The following is a 13,699-nucleotide window of genomic DNA, read 5'->3' as shown; positions in this document are numbered from 1 at the left end:
GCTCGCCAAGTCTCCTTCTTTCGCCCAGACTTAATTATATCCGGGACAGCAGTGTCTCTCAGAAATTAGTCGCTGAGCCCCTTATTTGTTTGGTTCTCAAACTGACCAATTCAGCCCTTACCCAATGTTCCCTCTGTTATTTTTAGCTGTGCATGTGTGCAAAATATGTGCGCATCTATGCGAGGAACCATTGCTCAAATTTCTTCAATTAAAAGACAGATATTTAATTTCATCTTCGGAAGCCCTGCATGCCAACATTTCTCTTTTCATTATCCCTTCCTACGCACAGCTTAGGGAAAACTCTACTCAGATATCCACCGAAAGTGAATTTTTTTACTCCCCCTTTTCATTATTTGCTTTTTCTCACAAACAACATAAAGGCCAACAATTTAGAGAAGTAATTTGATTACGTCGTCTCCAGTATTTCATTGGTACTTTATTTTATCGACCACAACGGGGATGAAGGGCAAAGTCGGCCTCCAGCATTTTTTCCGACGCTTTAACGCTTCAACCATTCCAAGACATCTTTGAGTTTTCACCCATATAAATCCTTTCTTTGTTTAACAAAGAAAGGATTTATATGCACAAATTTCAAAAGAGTTTCAGCTTTATTTAATCATGGCAATTTGCTTTTCAAAATCTCTTGCGGGTGAGGCCTACATATAAGAAATACTGCTTTAACTGATTTCCCATAACGATATTTTCTAATTTTAATACGACATTATATTAAACACGAAGCTGTTTTGGGGAGAAAATTTAACCATCTATATTTATTTTCAGCCTATCGGTTGTACTAATTCTGCTAGAAATAGCAGTTCAAATCGCACAGTATCGCCTTACAACATTGGGTAATGTAGCACTATATATTCATAAGATATTGTACAAATCGTATTCTAGGCCTACTCAACAGTGGCTGACCTGGGGCTAAACAACTGATGATGATTCGCTTGAATCTGTCTGTTATAAATAGAAGCCAAATATCCTTCGAATAGTTCCTTACTGTCATAAAGAAGCACACACACACAATACTATGCAGTCTTAAATATCCAATGCTTTTTTGTGGGGCGGGGGAATGAGCTGACCAAACGACTTGAGCAGACTGGCCTGGGGTGAACAACAACCATTTCTCTGATGAAGGAGGCTCTATGTGATCGCTTGATGAGCTTGAGGTAGCCACCAAACCTTATCGTTTTGTGAAAGATAAGATTAACATGATGTTGTCCTGATAAATATTCTGAAGAAAAGGAAGAACTAGTCGCAGTTGAAACACACTTGATCACAGACCTGCTCGAAGAGGCCTAACCTGGAGTTAAACAACAACAACAATTCACCGACTCAACTTATTTCGCTCTGCTAAAAGTTTCCACTATTTAATGCTTTCTTTTGACCAAACACAAGCCTGAATATTTCTTGTAGATGAAAACTGTAGTTTCAGCAGGGAGGGACATGGCCAGAAAAAGCATACATGGGGGAATAACTCTGATAGGCTTGGTGAAAGTTCTATACCTTCCGTTGTCCTCTTATTCACAAAATCGATCAATAATTAAAACTAAATTGTTGAGACATCGATCTTCTCACTTAGGATGTTCGAATTGCTGGTTTTAGACCAGTGAGTTTGACTTTTGAGCTCCGTGTCCTACATCCACTGGCAACTTTGTGGATCTGACGCCCGATCTGCGTCCTTATATCTTCAAACAACTCCCCAATCAGCTCTAAAGCAGTACCTGTGCACCAAGAGTACCCTAGTCTTGAGGTGACTGTGATGACAAACTCCTGGTGAGATTGTGTTCCAACCATAAATTATACGAACTACGGACGAAACTTTTGATCAAAAACAAATTGATTTCCATTTCCAGCTTAACACTGCAAAATGATTCTAATTTACTAAGCCTTCTTTCCTCATCTCGAGGCCCTGTTCTTTCCTCTTCTTTTATGGATTTGTATTCATCTAGTAACAGTAGAAATGATGGCAGTAGCAGCAGCACCAACATGTCCAGCAGTAACACTGTGGAGCGCTCAGCCACTTGCATGTTAATTTCACAAGCAGGCTGTTCTGTTGAGGGGATCAAATGTAACCCTCGTCATCGTAAGCAACAGAGTGCCAGTCATATACATATATAAATATACATATACATATATATATATATATATATATATATATATACACGCGTGTGTGTATGTTTGTTGTGTTTGTTCTCAGCACCTCTTGACAACTGACCAGGCTCAAAAAAAATTAGGTATTGGGGTTGATTTGTTCAAGTAAACTTTTACGGAATGTTCCCCAGCATGGCTGTTGTCCAATGAAACAGGTAAATGATAAAAGACAAGAAAGCAAAAGCTAATTCTGCAACTTTATACGGCAATAATAGATAATCCATATTTTCTTAGTTCCCCCTTCATATGCCTTTTATCTGAAAACCAATATTGCTGACTTTTGTTTCCCCAGTTACGATTCTCAGATGCCATGCTTTAGGCCACAGACTGACTTTGGAGTGCTCTGTCCTTCTTCTGGCAACGTTTTGGAATCAGACTAAAATTTGCCCCTCGACGATAACACACAAACCCAGTTATATTTTAATACCAGAAAAAAATGTTTTTGAAAACATTTAAAATAGAGAAATGTACCTGGTTTTCAACATTTTAATTTCTAAGAAAAATCCTGACCTTCCCTCTAAAAACCCAGCACCCCCTTGTCAGCTCACAACAAATCAACCCCAATACCTAGTTTTTTTTTAGCCTAGTCAGTTGTCAAGTGTTGGTGGGAACAAACACAGCACACATGCATATATATATATATATATATATATATATGTAGTACTGTCACCCAGTTTAATTATTAATGCTGTAAATTCAATGAAGCTTTCCAGTAATTAAATGTCAACATCAGGGAATCTGCCCCAACAACCTGAAATGTTCATCTGAAGTTTCACATCACTCAACAAATGCTTCAAATACTCAAGAAACACACGATGATTAGAACCTTGTATTTCTGTATCAAACGTAGCCAACCTTGGGAACTAACTTTTAACAGGCAAAGTTTACCAATGAAAACAGCAATATTTCTGAGGTCGTGGAAAATACAAGATGGACAGTTAAAAGTAAAGCAGTTGGCTCTGAGCACCTATGAATCCATTTTGAAGAGAGAATGAAGCCCTTTTGATAGCATGCCTTCAGTTGTGTGTGTGTAGTCATGATCTGAGATGTGATGGTGACAGCAAATAAGCATCACAGGCATACAATTGATATTCTTCATTTCCAGTTCTGTGTGAAAAACAAGTCAGGCCTTGGGAAATATCAGCTTGCTTGGAAAACAGTTGAGAGTTAGTAAGAGATAGGGCATCAGGCCATAGGAAATCTACTTCAACAAGTATGGAAAAGAGCAGGTTTGATGATTAAATTTCAACTACTTTAATATATTTAACCATTGGTATCCATTGAAAGTCAAACGTGTAACATTTCACTGATGATGGCATATTGTTTTATTAATCCAGGAAGGATGAAAGATAAAGTGATGCCCTCAACAAGATTTGAACTCGGAATGAAAAAGGCCATACAGACATAAATATTTTGTCAGATACCTAAATGCTTGTACCAATCTTGCTAGAAATAGCAGCCCTAATTGCACAATACTATATCAGAAGGAAAGGACACATCAGGTGATGTACCCCTGTCCTTCATTCATAAAACAGGATAAATTTACTCAACCATAGCTGATCCTTTGTTCATTCATATCACTGGGCATTTGATGTTCTAAAAATAGCAACCAAATAATGCCTCGCTGTCACAAAAAAGTAGACACATTAAACAATGTAGTCATAAATATACTGCTCTTTTTTTTTTTTTTTCTTTATGGCAATCCAGCAGGTCAAGGTTGGAATTACTTGAGACGAGTGGACTGCTTAATCAGCCTGACCAAGTGTTAAACACCGACCATTTCCTTGAAATAAATCTCAACTATTTTAATCCTTTGGTTGCCATATTTTTGCTGAAATACCCTGATTTGGTTTCAATTAATTTTGGAAAAAATGAAAAATTTAGTAAAACAACTGTCATTATTATTAAGCTGGTGTTTGAAATATGAACTCAAATTTCTGATGGAAAGTTTTAATTTAGATTACCTTAAAACAGGAAGCTTTTATTAGAGAACCAGGGGCAGTGTCAGGTGGGATGTTATCAAAACAGTTAAAATGTTGTTGTTTCACCTTTGGTACCTGTGAAAAGACTTCAGATAAAAGCACTTCCTTTTTGGAAGAAACTTGAGATATCAGGCACTTTTCATGGCTCAAGCAGGGATTAATTTGTAATAATTTTTATTTATTTAATTACCCACTTAATTGGTGTAATATCTTAGTATTTATGCTATCAATTACCAAAATATATTCAGGGCAGCAAGCTGCCAGGAACGCTAGCATGCTGGGCAAAATGCTTAGTGGTATTTTGTCTGCCGCTACGTTCTGAGTTCAAATTCCGCCGAGGTCGACTTTGCCTTTCATCCTTTCGGGGTCGATTAAATAAGTACCAGCTACGCACTGGAGTCAATGTAATCGACTTAATCCGTTTGTCTGTCCTCTCTGTGTTTAGCCCCTTGTGGGTAGTAAAGAAATAGGTATTTCGTCTGCCGTTACGTTCTGAGTTCAAACTCCACTGAGGTTGACTTTGCTTTTCATCCTTTTCATCAATTAAATAAGTACCAGTTATGCACTGGCGTTAGTGTAATCGACTTAATCCCTTTGTTTGTTCCCTCTATGTTTAGCCGCCTGTGGGCAATAAAGAAATTTTTTTTAAATTGCCAAAATACATTCAAATTGGTTTAAATTTAGAACTTAACCTTTATCTTCTATTTGTTTCAGTCAGTGGGATGTTGTCATGCTAGGGCACTACCTTGAAGGGTTTAGTAGAAACGTATCAACCCCAGCACTTTTTTTAAAGTCTGATACACATTCTATTAGTCTCTTTTGGTGAACTACTCAGTTATAAAGGCCGTACAACAAACCAACTCTTCTCATCAAGTAGTGACCAGAGACAAACAGAAAGATATGGACAGATATTTACTTATACATACATATATGATGGGCTTCTTTATTTTTGCCTAGCAAATCCACCCTCGAGGCTTTGGTCAGCCTGGGGCTATAGTAGAAGACACTTGCCCAAGGTGCCACAGAGTAGGACTGAACCTCACACTTGTGGTTGGGGAGCAAACCTCTTTCCACACATCTTTATTAGATCGTATATATACACACACATAGGCACAAGTGTGGCAAGAAGTTTACTTCCCCCCAACCATGTGGTTCCAGGCTCAGTGCCCTGACTGGCTCCCATGCTGGTAGCACATAAAAAGCACCATCCGAACGTGGCCAATGCCAGTGCCCTGACTGGCTCCCATGCTGGTAGCACATAAAAAGCACCATCCGAACGTGGCCAATGCCAGTGCCCTGACTGGCTCCCATGCTGGTAGCACATAAAAAGCACCATCCGAACGTGGCCAATGCCAGTGCCCTGACTGGCTCCCATGCTGGTAGCACATAAAAAGCACCATCCGAACGTGGCCAATGCCAGTGCCCTGACTGGCTCCCGTGCTGGTAGCACATAAAAAGCACCATCCGAACGTGGACAATGCCAGTGCCCTGACTGGCTCCCATGCTGGTAGCACATAAAAAGCACCATCCGAACGTGGCCAATGCCAGTGCCCTGACTGGCTCCCATGCTGGTAGCACATAAAAAGCACCATCCGAACGTGGACAATGCCAGTGCCCTGACTGGCTCCCATGCTGGTAGCACATAAAAAGCACCATCCGAACGTGGCCAATGCCAGTGCCCTGACTGGCTCCCGTGCTGGTAGCACATAAAAAGCACCATCCGAACGTGGACAATGCCAGTGCCCTGACTGGCTCCCGTGCTGGTAGCACATAAAAAGCACCATCCGAACGTGGCCAATGCCAGTGCCCTGACTGGCTCCCATGCTGGTAGCACATAAAAAGCACCATCCGAACGTGGCCAATGCCAGTGCCCTGACTGGCTCCCGTGCTGGTAGCACATAAAAAGCACCATCCGAACGTGGACAATGCCAGTGCCCTGACTGGCTCCCATGCTGGTAGCACATAAAAAGCACCATCCGAACGTGGCCAATGCCAGTGCCCTGACTGGCTCCCATGCTGGTAGCACATAAAAAGCACCATCCGAACGTGGCCAATGCCAGTGCCCTGACTGGCTCCCGTGCTGGTAGCACATAAAAAGCACCATCCGAACGTGGCCAATGCCAGTGCCCTGACTGGCTCCCATGCTGGTAGCACATAAAAAGCACCATCCGAACGTGGCCAATGCCAATGCCCTGACTGGCTCCCATGCTGGTAGCACATAAAAAGCACCATCCGAACGTGGCCAATGCCAGTGCCCTGACTGGCTCCCGTGCTGGTAGCACATAAAAAGCACCATCCGAACGTGGCCAATGCCAGTGCCCTGACTGGCTCCCGTGCTGGTAGCACATAAAAAGCACCATCCGAACGTGGCCAATGCCAGTGCCCTGACTGGCTCCCATGCTGGTAGCACATAAAAAGCACCATCCTAACGTGGCCAATGCCAGTGCCCTGACTGGCTCCCGTGCTGGTAGCACATAAAAAGCACCATCCGAACGTGGCCAATGCCAGTGCCCTGACTGGCTCCCATGCTGGTAGCACATAAAAAGCACCATCCGAACGTGGCCAATGCCAGTGCCCTGACTGGCTCCCGTGCTGGTAGCACATAAAAAGCACCATCCTAACGTGGCCAATGCCAGTGCCCTGACTGGCTCCCGTGCTGGTAGCACATAAAAAGCACCATCCGAACATGGTCAATGCCAGTGCCCTGACTGGCTCCCATGCTGGTAGCACATAAAAAGCACCATCCGAACGTGGCCAATGCCAGTGCCCTGACTGGCTCCCATGCTGGTAGCACATAAAAAGCACCATCCGAACGTGGCCAATGCCAGTGCCCTGACTGGCTCCCATGCTGGTAGCACATAAAAAGCACCATCCGAACGTGGCCAATGCCAGTGCCCTGACTGGCTCCCATGCTGGTAGCACATAAAAAGCACCATCCGAACGTGGCCAATGCCAGTGCCCTGACTGGCTCCCATGCTGGTAGCACATAAAAAGCACCATCCGAACGTGGCCAATGCCAGTGCCCTGACTGGCTCCCGTGCTGGTAGCACATAAAAAGCACCATCCGAACGTGGCCAATGCCAGTGCCCTGACTGGCTCCCATGCTGGTAGCACATAAAAAGCACCATCCGAACATGGTCAATGCCAGTGCCCTGACTGGCTCCCATGCTGGTAGCACATAAAAAGCACCATCCGAACGTGGCCAATGCCAGTGCCCTGACTGGCTCCCGTGCTGGTAGCACATAAAAAGCACCATCCGAACGTGGCCAATGCCAGTGCCCTGACTGGCTCCCATGCTGGTAGCACATAAAAAGCACCATCCGAACGTGGCCAATGCCAGTGCCCTGACTGGCTCCCATGCTGGTAGCACATAAAAAGCACCATCCGAACGTGGCCAATGCCAGTGCCCTGACTGGCTCCCATGCTGGTAGCACATAAAAAGCACCATCCGAACGTGGCCAATGCCAGTGCCCTGACTGGCTCCCATGCTGGTAGCACATAAAAAGCACCATCCGAACGTGGCCAATGCCAGTGCCCTGACTGGCTCCCATGCTGGTAGCACATAAAAAGCACCATCCGAACGTGGCCAATGCCAGTGCCCTGACTGGCTCCCATGCTGGTAGCACATAAAAAGCACCATCCGAACGTGGCCAATGCCAGTGCCCTGACTGGCTCCCGTGCTGGTAGCACATAAAAAGCACCATCCGAACGTGGCCAATGCCAGTGCCCTGACTGGCTCCCGTGCTGGTAGCACATAAAAAGCACCATCCGAACGTGGCCAATGCCAGTGCCCTGACTGGCTCCCGTGCTGGTAGCACATAAAAAGCACCATCCGAACGTGGCCAATGCCAGTGCCCTGACTGGCTCCCATGCTGGTAGCACATAAAAAGCACCATCCGAACGTGGCCAATGCCAGTGCCCTGACTGGCTCCCGTGCTGGTAGCACATAAAAAGCACCATCCGAACGTGGCCAATGCCAGTGCCCTGACTGGCTCCCGTGCTGGTAGCACATAAAAAGCACCATCCGAACGTGGCCAATGCCAGTGCCCTGACTGGCTCCCGTGCTGGTAGCACATAAAAAGCACCATCCGAACGTGGCCAATGCCAGTGCCCTGACTGGCTCCCATGCTGGTAGCACATAAAAAGCACCATCCGAACATGTCAATGCCAGTGCCCTGACTGGCTCCCATGCTGGTAGCACATAAAAAGCACCATCCGAACGTGGCCAATGCCAGTGCCCTGACTGGCTCCCATGCTGGTAGCACATAAAAAGCACCATCCGAACGTGGCCAATGCCAGTGCCCTGACTGGCTCCCGTGCTGGTAGCACATAAAAAGCACCATCCGAACGTGGCCAATGCCAGTGCCCTGACTGGCTCCCATGCTGGTAGCACATAAAAAGCACCATCCGAACATGGCAATGCCAGTGCCCTGACTGGCTCCCGTGCTGGTAGCACATAAAAAGCACCATCCGAACGTGGCCAATGCCAGTGCCCTGACTGGCTCCCATGCTGGTAGCACATAAAAAGCACCAACCGAACGTGGCCAATGCCAGTGCCCTGACTGGCTCCCATGCTGGTAGCACATAAAAAGCACCATCCGAACGTGGCCAATGCCAGTGCCCTGACTGGCTCCCGTGCTGGTAGCACATAAAAAGCACCATCCGAACGTGGCCAATGCCAGTGCCCTGACTGGCTCCCATGCTGGTGTAGCACATAAAAAGCACCATCCGAACATGGTCAATGCCAGTGCCCTGACTGGCTCCCGTGCTGGTAGCACATAAAAAGCACCATCCGAACGTGGCCAATGCCAGTGCCCTGACTGGCTCCCGTGCTGGTAGCACATAAAAAGCACCATCCGAACGTGGCCAATGCCAGTGCCCTGACTGGCTCCCATGCTGGTAGCACATAAAAAGCACCATCCGAACGTGGCCAATGCCAGTGCCCTGACTGGCTCCCATGCTGGTAGCACATAAAAAGCACCATCCGAACGTGGCCAATGCCAGTGCCCTGACTGGCTCCCATGCTGGTAGCACATAAAAAGCACCATCCGAACGTGGCCAATGCCAGTGCCCTGACTGGCTCCCATGCTGGTAGCACATAAAAAGCACCATCCGAACGTGGCCAATGCCAGTGCCCTGACTGGCTCCCGTGTGCTAGTAGCACATAAAAAGCACCATCCGAACGTGGCCAATGCCAGTGCCCTGACTGGCTGCCCATGCTGGTAGCACATAAAAAGCACCATCCGAACATGGTCAATGCCAGTGCCCTGACTGGCTCCCATGCTGGTAGCACATAAAAAGCACCATCCGAACGTGGACAATGCCAGTGCCCTGACTGGCTCCCGTGCTGGTAGCACATAAAAAGCACCATCCGAACGTGGCCAATGCCAGTGCCCTGACTGGCTCCGTGCTGGTAGCACATAAAAAGCACCATCCGAACGTGGCCAATGCCAGTGCCCTGACTGGCTCCCATGCTGGTAGTAGCACATAAAAAGCACCATCCGAACGTGGCCAATGCCAGTGCCCTGACTGGCTCCCGTGCTGGTAGCACATAAAAAGCACCATCCGAACGTTGCCAATGCCAGTGCCCTGACTGGCTCCCATGCTGGTAGCACATAAAAAGCACCATCCGAACATGGTCAATGCCAGTGCCCTGACTGGCTCCCGTGCTGGTAGCACATAAAAAGCACCATCCGAACGTGGCCAATGCCAGTGCCCTGACTGGCTCCCGTGCTGGTAGCACATAAAAAGCACCATCCGAACGTGGCCAATGCCAGTGCCCTGACTGGCTCCCATGCTGGTAGCACATAAAAAGCACCATCCGAACGTGGCCAATGCCAGTGCCCTGACTGGCTCCCATGCTGGTAGCACATAAAAAGCACCATCCGAACGTGGCCAATGCCAGTGCCCTGACTGGCTCCCGTGCTGGTAGCACATAAAAAGCACCATCCGAACGTGGCCAATGCCAGTGCCCTGACTGGCTCCCATGCTGGTAGCACATAAAAAGCACCATCCGAACATGGTTAATGCCAGTGCCCTGACTGGCTCCCATGCTGGTAGCACAAAAAAGCACCATCCGAACGTGGCCAATGCCAGTGCCCTGACTGGCTCCCGTGCTGGTAGCACATAAAAAGCACCATCCGAACGTGGCCAATGCCAGTGCCCTGACTGGCTCCCATGCTGGTAGCACATAAAAAGCACCATCCGAACGTGGCCAATGCCAGTGCCCTGACTGGCTCCCGTGCTGGTAGCACATAAAAAGCACCATCCGAACGTGGCCAATGCCAGTGCCCTGACTGGCTCCCGTGCTGGTAGCACATAAAAAGCACCATCCGAACGTGCCAATGCCAGTGCCCTGACTGGCTCCCATGCTGGTAGCACATAAAAAGCACCATCCGAACATGGTCAATGCCAGTGCCCTGACTGGCTCCCATGCTGGTAGCACATAAAAAGCACCATCCGAACGTGGACAATGCCAGTGCCCTGACTGGCTCCCATGCTGGTAGCACATAAAAAGCACCATCCTAACGTGGCCAATGCCAGTGCCCTGACTGGCTCCCGTGCTGGTAGCACATAAAAAGCACCATCCGAACGTGGACAATGCCAGTGCCCTGACTGGCTCCCGTGCTGGTAGCACATAAAAAGCACCATCCTAACGTGGCCAATGCCAGTGCCCTGACTGGCTCCCGTGCTGGTAGCACATAAAAAGCACCATCCGAACGTGGCCAATGCCAGTGCCCTGACTGGCTCCCGTGCTGGTAGCACATAAAAAGCACCATCCGAACGTTGCCAATGCCAGTGCCCTGACTGGCTCCCATGCTGGTAGCACATAAAAAGCACCATCCGAACATGGTCAATGCCAGTGCCCTGACTGGCTCCCATGCTGGTAGCACATAAAAAGCACCATCCGAACGTGGACAATGCCAGTGCCCTGACTGGCTCCCATGCTGGTAGCACATAAAAAGCACCATCCTAACGTGGCCAATGCCAGTGCCCTGACTGGCTCCCGTGCTGGTAGCACATAAAAAGCACCATCCGAACGTGGACAATGCCAGTGCCCTGACTGGCTCCCGTGCTGGTAGCACATAAAAAGCACCATCCTAACGTGGCCAATGCCAGTGCCCTGACTGGCTCCCGTGCTGGTAGCACATAAAAAGCACCATCCTAACGTGGCCAATGCCAGTGCCCTGACTGGCTCCCGTGCTGGTAGCACATAAAAAGCACCATCCGAACGTGGCCAATGCCAGTGCCCTGACTGGCTCCATGCTGGTAGCACATAAAAAGCACCATCCTAACGTGGCCAATGCCAGTGCCCTGACTGGCTCCCGTGCTGGTAGCACATAAAAAGCACCATCCGAACGTGGACAATGCCAGTGCCCTGACTGGCTCCCGTGCTGGTAGCACATAAAAAGCACCATCCGAACGTGGCCAATGCCAGTGCCCTGACTGGCTCCCGTGCTGGTAGCACATAAAAAGCACCATCCGAACGTGGCCAATGCCAGTGCCCTGACTGGCTCCCATGCTGGTAGCACATAAAAAGCACCATCCGAACGTGGCCAATGCCAGTGCCCTGACTGGCTCCCGTGCTGGTAGCACATAAAAAGCACCATCCGAACGTGGCCAATGCCAGTGCCCTGACTGGCTCCCGTGCTGGTAGCACATAAAAAGCACCATCCGAACGTTGCCAATGCCAGTGCCCTGACTGGCTCCCATGCTGGTAGCACATAAAAAGCACCATCCGAACGTGGCCAATGCCAGTGCCCTGACTGGCTCCCGTGCTGGTAGCACATAAAAAGCACCATCCGAACGTGGCCAATGCCAGTGCCCTGACTGGCTCCCGTGCTGGTAGCACATAAAAAGCACCATCCGAACGTGGCCAATGCCAGTGCCCTGACTGGCTCCCATGCTGGTAGCACATAAAAAGCACCATCCGAACGTGGCCAATGCCAGTGCCCTGACTGGCTCCCATGCTGGTAGCACATAAAAAGCACCATCCGAACATGGTCAATGCCAGTGCCCTGACTGGCTCCCATGCTGGTAGCACATAAAAAGCACCATCCGAACGTGGCCAATGCCAGTGCCCTGACTGGCTCCCATGCTGGTAGCACATAAAAAGCACCATCCGAACGTGGCCAATGCCAGTGCCCTGACTGGCTCCCGTGCTGGTAGCACATAAAAAGCACCATCCGAACATGGTCAATGCCAGTGCCCTGACTGGCTGTCATGCCAGTAGCACGTAATAAGCACCATCCGAACGTGGGCGATGCCAATACTCCCTGACTGGCGGCACATAAAAAGCACTATCCAAACATGATTGATGCCAGTGCCACCTGACTAGCCCCTGTGCCAATGGAATGTAAAAAGCTCCCACTACACTCTTGGAGTGGTTGGCGTTAGGAAGGGAATCCAGCAGTAGAAACATTGCCAGATCAGATTTGAGCCTGGCGTGGCCTCCTGGCTTGCCAGTCCTCGGACAAACAGTCCAACCCATGCCAGCATGGAAAAACGGACGTTAAACGATGATGATGACGTATGCCTAGGTGTTTCTCCTGCAACACATGATTAGAATATGAAGACGATGAGGAATAGCTGTGGACATACTGAAAAATATCTAGCCTCTACATATTAGCAAGAGGGAATATTTATCCCCACTTAAAACATGGATGTTCTATTAGAACAAAGTATACTGTGGTAGATAGCACGAGAGAAGCTCTGATATTGTCTTCTTGGTGCAAAATACACTCTTGTTCATATCGCTAGCATGGAGAGAAATCCCCACCACCTCCAGATCACATTATTTCAACATTCCATGGTCATGTCAAGGATGGACGCTTGGCATGTTTTGACAGAAAACTAGAACTATGAGACATAACACATAGGATGGTGGTGATGTTTGTTTATATCAAGACAAGGAGACATGAACACACACATATACAAGGTGCTGTGGAGTGGGACTGATCTCAAAACCACATGATTAGCAATTTATTTCACCACCTGACTGGCATGTAAAAAGCACCATTCAAGCATGGCTGATGCCAGTGCCACATAAAATACACCCACTCTCAGAGTGGTTGGCATTAGGAAGGGCATCCAGCTGTAGAAACCTTGCCAAATCAGATTGGAGTCTAGGGCAGCCTCCCAGCTTACTAGTTTTCAGTCAAACCGTCCAACCCATGCCAGCATGGAAAGCAGACATTAAACGACGATGATAATGATCTACCAGGCTCAAATCTGATCTGGCAGAGTTTCTCCAGCTGGATGCCCTTCCTAACGCCAACCACTCCAAGTGTAGTGGCTTTCTTAAGTGTCACTGGCAACGACCATGTTTGAATGGTGCTTTTTACATGCCATCTCGTTTTTGTATTTAGTTTACAAGATTTTTTATGTGAATTTGTGTGTTGAAGCATAGTTTGTTGTGTTGGAAGAGTCATTCTGTTTTAATGCCTTATTAATTAACACAGTAGTTCAATTTCCACTCAGTTTTTTTCCAACTTAAAATTTAGGTTGCTTCTTACACCTCTTTAATAACAGACATTGAAGAGGTTGCAAGACGCAATGACAAC

This window comes from Octopus sinensis, linkage group LG11 (genome assembly GCF_006345805.1).
Source record: "Octopus sinensis linkage group LG11, ASM634580v1, whole genome shotgun sequence".
Taxonomy (NCBI): Eukaryota; Metazoa; Mollusca; class Cephalopoda; order Octopoda; family Octopodidae; genus Octopus; species Octopus sinensis.
Note: the sequence above shows the minus strand (reverse complement) of the source record.